The 13,156-nt window shown below is 33.9% G+C and overlaps 1 protein-coding gene and 1 long non-coding RNA gene across 10 annotated transcripts in view; one reads left to right on the top strand and one right to left on the bottom strand.

Moving 5' to 3' along the window:
* Positions 1-13,156, bottom strand: part of LOC105154834 (defective proboscis extension response 14) — a 204,661-nt gene that overhangs the window by 21,602 nt on the left and 169,903 nt on the right. The window lies entirely within an intron of this gene.
* LOC147909255 (uncharacterized) overlaps positions 4,172-13,156 on the top strand; it is a 183,586-nt gene continuing 174,601 nt past the window's right edge. The window contains exon 1 of the long non-coding RNA XR_015545449.1: positions 4,172-4,890. This is a non-coding gene — a long non-coding RNA (uncharacterized LOC147909255). The remainder of the gene's footprint in view (positions 4,891-13,156) is intronic.

The following is a 13,156-nucleotide window of genomic DNA, read 5'->3' as shown; positions in this document are numbered from 1 at the left end:
AGTCAATCTGTATCGTTTATGCGTTACATAATATAAAAGTTTCTTTACATACAAAGAGATGACTAATAAATAATTAACAAGAATAAGAGAGAAAATATGTGATGTATTTTTTCCTTGCGTATAATAGTAACTCATATTGCACAACGAAAGATCTTTTTCGCTGCTGAATAATAAGCTGAGTGAGAGTTGTTGCTTAATTGCATCCACGAATGCGGGGTAATTAACTTTTGTAAAAAAAGATGAAGCGCCGCAATGGAAATAGCGAAATGCGCTGCAGGCGGAGAGGGAAATGCGTTAAATTTAAGCTTGCGAAGAATGCACTGCTGTATTAAACCGGCTGTGCGCGATTATATCATTGAAGTCACTACAGTACATGTAAAAGTAATTACGCACCAGCGACCGTCGTGAAAACTCACGGGAATAATTAATGAAAAATGGAACCGCTCGATTGTCGGCTGAAAAAAAATATGAGCATTATAAGAAATAGCGTAAAATTTTTATATAACGCCCTGCATCATCAGGATTAGAATGATCGATTTATTACGATTACATTTGCGACGCGATGTCACATTTCGCTCTATCTATAAAGTGGAAGATAAATCGATATAGAGGCATCTGAACATACATTTTGGCTTTATTTTCGATGTGTGCCTTGCATGCAGAACATTGCTGAACTCGGTGGTGTTCGGTACGCGAAGAAAAATCTCTCAGATGTTACGATTTCTCGATGAGATTTTCAACAACTTACGGCAAAAAAAAATGAAATGAAATAGAGTAGAATATTATTTTGTAAAAGAAATGTATATTTTTCTTGTTAGAATTCAATTCTGCCTCTTTCCGATACAAGAACATACAATGACTTGAAAGAGAACTTTCCTTTGTTATCCTTTGTTAGTTGATCCCAAGTTTCTCCCGTTGTGTGTTGAAGTAGCAGTTCCGGGCAATGACAACTCGATAGAAGAAGAAATACGGCTTTTCCGAGAGGAAATAATCGTGTGGAACGTGTGGACAAACAGATCCGGCGGAGTCAACCCTTTCATCGGGCGTAACGCGGAATCGAAAAGAGACCAGAGAGACGAACGAAAAGGGGATCGAGTCCGGTCTCGTATGTTGCGAAGGGTGGGCGTCTAGGCGATTCAGACGAGATGGCGTGGGTCAGGTGCGAGCCAATATGTGGCATCTGGCGTTACATGCTTCAAGCTTCGCATAACAAGCTCGGGGCTTGCTGCGCGCTGATGGGAAAAGTTGCAGGCTGCTAGCTCAGATATGTCCTGGGCTGTGCGCATATCCTTCCTTCCTTCCTTCCTTCCTTCCTACCTTCCTGCCTTCCAACCAAGTCCCTACCTACCTATCTACCTTCCACCTGCTTGCCTTCCTTCTCTATCTTTCTTGCAGCATCCGTTGACTACATAACGCCGCCTTATAACATATCCTACGACAACGTCGAAACCCACGCTCGTCGGCCCTCGTTTTCGATCTTCCTCCTTCATTGCGCTCATGTAGTCAATTCTTGGAGGCAAAGGAAGAGTACGAAATTTCCTGATACCGTTAGTAATTATAAGCCAACTCTTAAGCTTCAATAAGAATTTACATAACACTCGCAGGGATTAAATATTTTAGTTATCATTTGTATAAACTGGTATTGTTGAGATTAAAGGTTTCATAACACGCAGCGATTAGATATTCTAGAAAATTATTCCTCTTAAATGTTGAATTATTATAAGTTATATAATCGAGGGCAATTTAATAAATTGCATGTAATTATATATCAAAGTGTATTATTTAAGATATGATTGAAAATATCTAACACATCACCTGTGTGCAAAAATCATATGCGCAAGTATTTTTACAAATTTATCGGACTCGTTATAAATATACCTTTCGTCAATAATCTATTGGTCTTTAATGGTTTTAAATCCCTTGAGATAGAAACTCTGCTATGATCTCAATACTTTCAATTCGAACGAAGGAAATTGACAAAATGATTACATTTCAGAGTAAATGTATAGGAATACGAAATAATGAGCACGATAGTGTAATTCGACTGTGACAAGCGGCCTCAAATAGAATCACGAACGTTCCTATATTTCGTTACGACATGAATATTCCGTATTCGGTTGAAATGGGGTTGAACGTCAATCGGATCATGCATACTTTCTAAATGAAACATGATGCGAATATCCTACCATTATCTCGTAGCATTGACCGAACTTTTACCGCTTGGTCCTGCGATTTAATGTGCGAAACTTTGGAATGAGAACAAATGCACTGAATATATGATCGCGATGTTTCACAAATTATTCCTGGAGGATTTAAAAGAGCAGTATCTGTTATAAAAAATTCATTTTAGAACTAAAACATATTAGTGCATATTAGGAAGTTAGATTGCATTTAGATTCATTGAGTTTAAATTTGTTAATTATAAATTGAAATATAAATAAAACAAAAAAGGACAGGAAATGAGAAAATAGTCGCGTTTTTTTTTGCTTTATGCGTTTCACAAATTGTCATTCCTTTGAAGATTGTCATGGCAGATAATAACATTTAAGCTCCTATTTATTCACCACTATTATCTCAGATTGTGACAAAAGCGAGGAATGTCAAAAGCGAGGAAGTGCACAATAAAAGTTCTTGCAAAATATATTAAGATAAAAATGTTTCAATAAAATAATCCTTACAACCAATATAATTAATTCATAAAATATATCAAAATCTCTCTTTATTTAATTAATTAATTAATTAATAATTATAATATCTGAAAATAAGAATAAAGGGTATAATACACAAAAAAATTTAAGCGGTGAGATGAAAACAAGCAAATTAACATTTTGGATTTGCTATTGCTTGTATCATTAACTTATGTTTCTATTGTAATTGGTCAATGTGCTTAATATTTGTTGTTTTATATTTTTTATTGTGTCATAATCTTTATGCATAACGAGAAACGAAATAAGCTACGTGTGTTCACAACTATAACAAATTAATAATAATTAATATAAAAATAAGTATAATTTAATTTCTCTTTGAAAAATAAAAAGATAATTTTTGATATACATACTTTATAAGTATATTAAAAATTATCTTCTTATTTTAGAGATATAATTCATTCTATTCTTTATAATTTATAAGAATTATTATTGGATATTCACTCGCTCCAGAACATTATCAAAGATATAATGGTGAGTAAACAGGAACTTTTATTAATGAAGAAGAATTGGCAATCAACATAAGTGACACGTGTAAAATCAAAAGTTTAGCTTCTTTTGATACATGACCCGTTATTCTCTCATTTTTATCGCTACGCTTTTCTCTCATCCCTTTGCAACTTCCATCATCAGAAAGTAATTCAGTGCATTTCTGTATGCCAATCTCCTTGTCTGCTTATTCCTGTTTGCGCAATGCCAAAATGTAAGCACTAAAACTTTCTCATTCCGGCGATCTCTTCATAAAGTCTTAACTACGGAAGTAATCTCGTACCTGATTCGAGCATTTATATTTTACAACTGCATTCGACATTTCAATCTAAAATTACTTTTCAAATTAAACTACCACGAAAAGAGTCAATGCTCTTGAACATTTCTATCTTTAAATAGGTCTCTATCACATTTTTGTAATTAATCTAAATGCCGATATTCCGTTTGTAATAAGAACGAAGGATTATACATTTTTATACACGAATGAGATAACAAGCAACAAATCCCGCTCGATGTGTCCAGCAAATAAACTGAAAAAGCTAAAGATTAAAAGAAAATTTTGATATATTATTCGAAAATTAGTCAAGTATTTACGATAATTACAATTCTGAAAAATATAGACATAATACCCGTGTAAAACATTGTAAAATATACACAAATGTAATATTATATAGAACAAATGTGAACGATCGATTACATTACACATACATTACTCACATATAAATTCAAGTTAATGAGCAAATGACCATTTATATTCGTCGATATGCTCTACCAACATTTACGCTTATAGAAAGCAATATTTCTTCGACAAAGGAATGCCTGCGGCTGATTGAAATACTGCCGACGTGTAAATGCGAACAGCATGTATTTTTCAATCAACTTTGACACGTAAACCGCGCGGTCACCTCTCCGTATTGATTATCTTCTGATGCCATTTTCATCTGCAAATCGTGAATCATGAACTAATAATCAAGAGATAATCCAAAATTTCAATATCATTCTTTTTTTTTCGAAACATTGATATTCCAATTATCGCGCAAAATATACAGTGGCTGGATAATAAACGCGCTTATAATATTCTACTGGCTGCAGAATATTATATATTATATAGAATTTGAACTAACTTAATGCTTAACGTATCACACTGCAACGAGTGCATGCTAATAACGAAGGGAAGAGATCGTGTCACGCGACGGTACGGCAGTCACCGACAGGAAGCTCGAATTAAGGAGACGGCTCGAAGCCACGGCATCTGCTGTAGCCGTTATCCCCGGCATGCCAATTTGACAGGCGCCGCAATTGCAACGCTCCAGAAACGTCTAGGAAAAAGGCTACGGTCGATTTTTCAGTCTGACAGTTTCTGGAGAGCGGCGTCGTTCCCGGCTGTCCGTCGCGGCGCATCGCAATAAAGGTCGGGCAGATCACAAGAACGTTACGAACCAGGCCGTCTTCTTCCCGTTTTCTTTTTGAACGCCGAGTAAACAGCATCAAGCATGATTAAGTAATCCGCTCTCGTCTCACCCTGCTGTCCCATCGGAAAGGACTTTCTTGCGCAAAATTGCGCCGGCCAGTAATAATACGAGCGAGATGAGATATCGTGCCGTATCCAACTAAACTGAGAACATCCCGCCGTGCCGAGAAAATTATTACCAAGAAAGGATTTTCGATGCACGATTTTTTGCATGAAGATTATACGGTAAATCGTATTCGAGTGAATATTTCATAGTCATATGTCCCGATGGATAATTCATTATCCATCCCCTATAATCCTTTGTGATATAGTGTACCTGTAAAAGGCACACCTTTCTTGCCGCAGTTTTCGTAAGTTTTTACGTTTTTGATATTTAATTTAATTATGTATTTGATATCGTTATGTTCCTAAGATTTGTCTGTATGTATGAATAACAAAAATATGTAATTATTTTGCATTGAATATAAGTTAGAAACAAAAGTCAAAATTAGTATTTTTTTATAAAAGAAATTCATGCTGGGATGAAAATGATAATAAACATATTATATCTTCGAAATGTTTATATTAATGTCTTCGAGGTTGTTCAATAGAAAATCTGTATTCATAATTGGCAACTTTTAAATGGCAGATCTAAAATGGCGGTCATAATGACTAGCAAAACATGTTGGCTGCGTTCGGGCAGTGTGCTATCAACGCTATTTGTGTTATATTATCTTCGTTTCATGTTTAATGGACGATGAAGATAATGATAAATAATGCTAATAGTGTCCCTCCGAACCCAGCCGTTAAGTTTTGATAATGAAATAAGAATTCTTAATACTCTTAATATTTCCAATATTCTTTATAATTTTTTAATATTCTTAAGTATAAAATTTTACACGTAAATATAAGCCAGAGTATGTATGTTTTTTTTTCAATTTAACTACTTATTAAACTCGTTTTGATTTTTTAAATTTTGACTTAGAATTTGTAATCAGCGATCCCAAAAATTCCTATATACTATTGTAAAATTCAGCAAAATACGTTCAATAGAAAAATTTGTGCAACAAAGCAGCGTCTATAATGAGATTTTTAAGTATAAAACTTAAGCTTAAGCCTTAACCCATAAAAAATCGATCAATCGAATGTGAGGAGAATAATCGATTGGTATTGGTCAATTTCTTACGACTTAAGGCTAAAAGTTTAAATTTTTATGCCTTAAAAATTCATTATAGACGCAGTTTTATGACGACGTAAAACTTCCTCATCGAGTGGCATTATACTTATTATATCGTGAAATATATATTGTTACCTTTTTTTTCGCGTGTAATCTCCATAAAATAGGCCTTGATGCTTAACAAAAATATAATTTATAAAATGTAATAAGATTAAATAACGCAACAGTTCATGAACAGAAAAGCACTAAGTCACGATTCGTTCGCGTTGTAAGTCCCGCGACACGCGACAACAATTGCGAAGCAAAAAAAGCTTGCGAAACATCCGTCACTCTGTCAGTGTATACAATATATCCGCGGTGCACGCAACAACTCACTCGTTTATTTCCTTATTAAGGGGCAAAAAAATTTATCAGACTATTACTTAGTTGAAGATCATACATCTTTCTCAATGTCATTCAGCATATTCTTCAAGCGTATCATTAAAACGTCATCAAGAGCTGAAAATGTAGAGCTCGTGTAATAGCATTATACGCAAATAATTACAAGTGAATGATTACTTGGGAAAAGTTTCGCTAGCGTTTCAGCGTTTCCCAAGAAGAAATCTCCATTACGTGCGAAATCTCTTGTATGCTTCAGCACGCTCAAAATGTATCGCTTGTCTTTAGTATAAAGACTCTGTTGTCGCCTCGATGGGCCATTAGACTGACGTAGACACGTCATGATTTCCTTGCATTATTAGCGACCTAGCTTGGCGCAATTCAACCCGAATGAATAATCTTGGAACATCATCGCCCACCATTTCAAACATAACGCGTTCTTTGTAGCGTTCTCGCATTCTGATGTGAATAAACGTCGCAAAATAACTCTAATGAACCCCGCCACTATTTCCGCTCGCTTCGCCTTTCTATTTTTCCGTCGCGACGTCTTCTTATCCCGTCTCACTATCTTGTATCTTCCGATTACGCTTCATTGGTGCGTGCACTTCGAGCTTTCTTAATTTTCTTAATTTCCCGCCTCTTCATTTTTATAAATCGGTACACTTAGCGCCATTGTTCCTTTGACATCAAAAGATATCATTTGCGCGACAGCTTGTGGTAGTTGGAAAATTTTTTGCTACAAGACTTTTCCCATTTGTTTAAGTGTAATTCTTTTTCTAATTAAAACAATTTCCATTCCCACTTCTGCCTTTTCTACGTTTCCCTTCCTGCTTTCTTACAAATAGGAAGTACTGTTTGCGAGTATTACATCCATTTACATATCACAAACGATAACTTCTTGTTGAAACGATATGCACTACCGGTTCTTTGTGAAACATTATACTACCGCATCGCACAACCCCCGGAATGTTCCTAGCGGTAAATTAGCACCCGCATCAAGGGATCAGGTCAGCTTGTAAAGAAGAGGCTCACATTGTTCCTCCGCGTTGATGCACCTTGTGCAAATAGTTCGGCAAACCACCATCCATTAAACGCTGTTTTCAAGCCTTCTATAGTGAGCAATTCACTATACCATCGCTAGTCATCCTATGGATCAATTGCGTTGAAACATTTTGATTGGATTTATACATAAAACCGCACAAAGTTACGCCATATCAAAACTATTATTTCGATACTGGAAAAGATAGCTATTTTTTTTAGTGGATTAGTTGACGTGTAATCATTTTACTTTCAAAGAAACTTCTTTTTTTTCATTAATAATTGCAAATAACCACCAGGCAAGTCGAATATGCATGAGATTCCAGCATTCGCGTAGCGTCGCGTATCATTTTTATGTTATGGTAGATGAAACCAGATGAAACTACCAGATTTGCGACGAATCCACAATGACCAGCACGGAGAGAAAATGGCAGCTTACGGATAGAAGCGGCATCGAATTCCAAATGTTGTATATTCCAAGTATATAGAATGTATGTACAGCGCAGCTTGGCGAGGATGATATTAGAAGCCTTTTGTATGCAACTCGATACGTATGCTCTGTGCATGTACCATAGATATCGAAGTTTTCCCTCATGCTCCCGTCTTTTCGCATCTATCGGTGTGCACGAAAGATGTTCAAGAGAAAGAAAGAAAAAAAGAAGACAGAAACAGAGAGTACGCGACCGTAAATCGTTGCATACGCTCAGACTCTTTGCGTTTATGACAAGCACATCCTACTGTGGCGAGAATTTTTCTGACCACACGTGCGACGAATTATATCCTCACTCTTTTTTCGCCCCGAAACGTGCCTCCGTTCTGGCGCTTCCGTGTCGGGCCCGATAAAAGAGGTGACGACAGCTTGGACGACGAGCAAAATTGAAATATCGCGAACCGCGCCTGGGTACGCGCAAGAATAATAATTAATGCCACGACTTTTATCGCAGCAGCGGAGAGAATAATTGAATCGTTAAGTGCGGCAGCCATCGGACCGTCCGCTTTTCATCCCGATTGTAGTGAGAAGAAAACGGTCCTTCATTCAAAAGCATGCGCTATATCGCGTCAAGAAACTGTGCGATGTATAAAAATTTAATATTTTATCATTAATATAAAGGGTTTTCCAACGAGAAGTAGTATTTTGAATTTAAAAAAAAAACGCATTTTTTTGGTAAGAAAGTTGTGATATTTTTATTTCAATCCCAAATACAGACTGTGAGGTTGTGTTTTAAAAACGATATCCTCCAAATTGCCGCCTTGGCTTTTTTTACAAATGATTGTCCTTTTGACGAAATTTTTCATCACATTTTCGTACATTTCGATTTAACGCCATTAGACTTTTTCCTTTAGGGCTACATGAAAAATAAGATCTTCTTTCTTCCATGATCTACACTAATGCTCCGTCTTTGATTCAAGTGCTTAAAGATAAGATTAGATCGGTTATTCGTGAAATTAAGCCTGAAATGTGCGAAAATGTGATGAAAAATTTCGTCAAAGGGATGATTTCATTAAAAGGATGACCATTTGTAAGAAAAGCCACGGCGGCTATTTGGTGGATATTGTTTTTAAAATATAACCTCACAGTCTGTATTTGGGATTGGAATAAAAATATCACAACTTTCTTATTAAAAAAATGCGTTTTTTCAAAATACTACCTTTTGTTGGAAAACCCTTTACATCAGTACTCTTTAAATTTTTTGGAGTGAAATCTTACTCTAAAGAGTGAAAATTGAGCCAGTTTTGAAAGAGAATAACTCAATTTTCGATCTTTAAGAGTTTTAGAGGGCCAGAATCAAAACGTTTGTAATGTTTTCAATTTCGTTGGTAAATACATTTCAATTGTTGTTTGCGAATTATATCTTATCACTTTATAAATATAGAGAAAAGCCTCCTATTATGAAAGAAGCGCCTAATATGAGATAGCAGTGTTTCTGCTAAACTAATAAACGCTATCTATTGGTTCCACCATAAATTTATTGCTCTTGGATTAAAAACTATTTAGTAGGAAGTTCATTATTAGATCATGCCTGTAGTCATTGTAAAAAAAGATTTTAGAATTTGGATGTCTTCAAATTTCATTGAAATGAGCCTTTAAACCTTTATTATTTAATAAATAAATATTTGGCAATAAATTCTTCATGTAATGATAGAGTAAGGTCGTACTAATAGAAAAATACGAGATATGTTGAATTGCTTAATTGCAGAAGTGATGAGATTTGATGATCGTAAAACCGTAAGGCGTGGAAATCGTAATATGAAATACTCAGAGTATTTCTAATATGAAATAACTCACGCTCCTATGTCATAGTGAAAATTGCTAAGGTACAAACGTTATTGTACAGTAATAAAAACAACAACCGGAATGAACGTCGAGTGCCTATTTCTGCGATGTTTGATTCGAACTACCTGAAAATGAATTCTGGGTATAATGTATCGCATGCTCATTTTTTGCACACGCTAGCTATGTTTGTTTGTATTTTAGAAACATTAAATGAAGTTTTTTAATTACAATACTGATATACTTTGCGTTTTACTATTAATTTCTCGGAGAATCTCATATTAGGAGCACAATTTTTTGACTTTACGATTTACTCACTTTTTACATTTTTTAAATTTAAAAAACAATAAAACTTAAATTAAATTTTATATAACATTATCTTACAGTTTATTAAATTCCCTTCCACCAATAATCTATTTTTTTTAATTCTGCCCAGACTTCTAGCATTTATCCAAAATTAATTCGGTATCTCATAAGGATCTTTCTTCTACTATTTACATACTAACAATCGCAAAGGCTTATACAGACATTTTAATTATATTTAATTTATTCTTGGATTCTCTCACACAAAACAATTTTCATCTTAATAAAATATAATTATATTTTATAAGCAATTCTTTTATAAAGAAATCTTTCAATTTCCTATGGCAATTGCTTGAGTCTAATCGGTTTTTTATTTCTACCTACTTCGAGCTTCAATTGAATTCACATCCTTTGATCCGACACCCGATGCCCGAAATACCAGGGTCTAAGAAGAATATCTAAGAAAACAGAATATATATATATATATATATATATATCGACTTCTTTCCCAAAGCAATAAACTCGGCTCGTCTCTCGCGATGTCCATCCTTTGCCTTTGATCCCAACTTTTATTTTGCGCGACAGTTTCCACATCGTTCGAACCGTTGGGTCAACTGCGACGCCTAAAGTCGCAACAGTGTTGGAGAAATCTCTCGGAGAAATCGTGTCGTTATTCACAGTTGAAAGTCGAGGAAACAGTTAAAGCTCGCCAAGTAGAGATCCGGTTTCTTCCGGAGCGCAAAAATGAAACGAAGTCTAGTATCATCCCATTAAAACTGCATAAAAAGAAATGAGAGATGCAGTTTCGTTATTGAAGTCATATCAAATTCCCAAATCGATATCGAGTATCTTAGAGCAAAAGATATTTGCGCGTACAAATTTTTCGACCACAGATGGAAAATCGAAAGGAAATGTAAATGTAGTTGCGTAAAATCGATAGGGTATATAGGTTTTTTTTTTATAACAAGCCTTTTTTATAACAGGAAGCCTCTCGAAATATAAGTCCGAGCCCGTTCTTATATACAGAAGAATATCTCACGAAAACTTTGAATTATGGTCCATAAAAACTTTGCGAGCCCGGACGATTAAGTCGCCGCATAATATAGCGGTCGAGCTCTATGGAACCTCCGGTACTATTACACGAGTACACGTACTCTACACGCGAAATGTACTTTTGTGTAAGCTATACTCATGTCCACTAAATGCTTCGTTCTTATACTCTCTTATATACGGAATAATTTATTTAAACTCTGACCGCGAAAGGATTAACAGTGTTTCATTTTAACAGAAAAAAAAAAGAAATCTTTTTTGTATCCATATATAATTAAATAGGATATGATATAAGTATATATACAATTGTAGAATACTTTATGGAACGTTTTTGTTTACTGTAAACCACAGATATGTCGTTGTTAAAAAGATGACACAAGTAAAAAGTATTAAGATAATGAAAGGAATAATTGATCCTAAAAAGTAACATACATATATTTTTTAAATTATATATTTGTAGCTTTCTCAATTTATCGCTAGAAAATTGAGAAGTGTCACTTATTCTCTGATAGTGATTGTTGATAGGAAAAAGTATTATATCCGATTCTATCCCCGATATTCATTTCAGTTTGTACTTGACCTCATTAATTATCGCACTGAAGAGGACTCAAATCCAAAGTCAAAACATCTGCAGTAAACTTCATTTAATAAATATATGTATTTCAATTATTTGCGAATTATATATATATATCTTATTGCCTTATGAATATAATTTACACTGATAATCGTGGAGATTCACACAGATATTTTAATTGTACTGAATTTATTCATGAGGAATCACAAATATTACATAACTTAATTAATAATTTATGTTTTTGAAAAATATCGTACTTCACGTACAGATAAAAACATAATCTGATTAGATGATTAAAAAAGTAAAAAGCTATAATACATATATTTGTGGTTTGATTCTATTTATAAAATCAGCTAAAAACGAATTCTACAAATGCAAAAATATTAGGTGTTGGAATTAATTCGTAGCGTTTTTTAATGAAAGAATGTTATTTATTTCACGTGAGCATTAAAAAATACATTAATGAAAGTACTTCCCATCACTTGTAAAACGCTACGAATTAATTCCAACACCTAATAAAATTCTTATTTCTGTTGCAAATTGCATAGTTTATAGTTTCTTAAATCTGTTACATTTATGTTTTCCTCTTTGAGAGTTCCGAAAAGGTGAACCTCTCCGATTTTTTTATCGATTAACATAATACTGTAATATCCTGATTACGAATATAATAATAAAAATTGCCAAGGTCATTTTCAAGAGCAAATATTTTAAAAACGATTTTTTTTCACATTTTTTCGCAGATTTTGCGTAAAAAGTCATGCACCCCTAAGCAGAGGGAGAGAGAGTGAGGTAAGAGTCGCTTCGCGTGGAAAGTCATAAAGAAATTGTACGTCCCATCCATCTTTCAGCACGACAGCACATAGTGACAAATATGCTACTTAAGTAGTGACGCTTAACCAGATTGCGCGGCAAATGACCGTCAAAATGATCTTGTCGGTAATTTTCATGATCATATTTATCAGCACATCCAAATACAGTAGCTAGTATATCAATCGACAATAAAATCAAAAGGTTTATTTTTTCAGAGCTCCACTCTCCTCTTTCTTATTTCTTTCATAGTACAGTTTTAAACATAAAATTAGAATGCAGCGTAAATCGATACATCTCTCTGTAGAATAGACCGCTAACATAATTTTTATATATTATTATATATATATATACATACAGTGTTGCGTTATTATCAAATATATTATATTCAAACCGCATCTTCATCGAGATTGAAGACATTCGTGTATTTACAGAAAAACTCTAAAAAACTGTTGTGTTCCATCTTTATGTCTTGAAGAACAACTAAAATATATGCATATAAATCAATAAATAAATATTTTACATCAAAATGAAAATTTTAGGAATTCTTATACACATTAACCTGTATTTTGTACACACAACTTTTGTAAAAGAAAAATAATGGACTTATATAGAGCATGACTGATTATCGTGTCTGTTTTAAGGTTTTTTGTCAGACGCTCATTTTTTGCTTATCTTACAAAAATGTTAATTATTGCAGAATTGCAAACAGTATTATAAAAATTATTATATCATTCGATAGAGGATACTTTTTAGTTTAAATATATTTAGTTTCTAAAGTTTTATTTTTAGCTTTCATTTAACTTTTTTGTGCCTCTAGGACATATTATGTATATATATAATGAATGCAAAAGAATTCATTCAAAGGACAATTTTTATTTTTAAAAAATCTTGTTTCTTTGTAGAAAATAAA

The sequence above is a fragment of the Acromyrmex echinatior genome, chromosome 6 (assembly GCF_024713525.1).
Source record: "Acromyrmex echinatior isolate Ae372 chromosome 6, ASM2471352v2, whole genome shotgun sequence".
NCBI classification, from domain to species: Eukaryota; Metazoa; Arthropoda; class Insecta; order Hymenoptera; family Formicidae; genus Acromyrmex; species Acromyrmex echinatior.
Note: the sequence above shows the minus strand (reverse complement) of the source record. Positions and strands in the feature narration are given on the sequence as shown.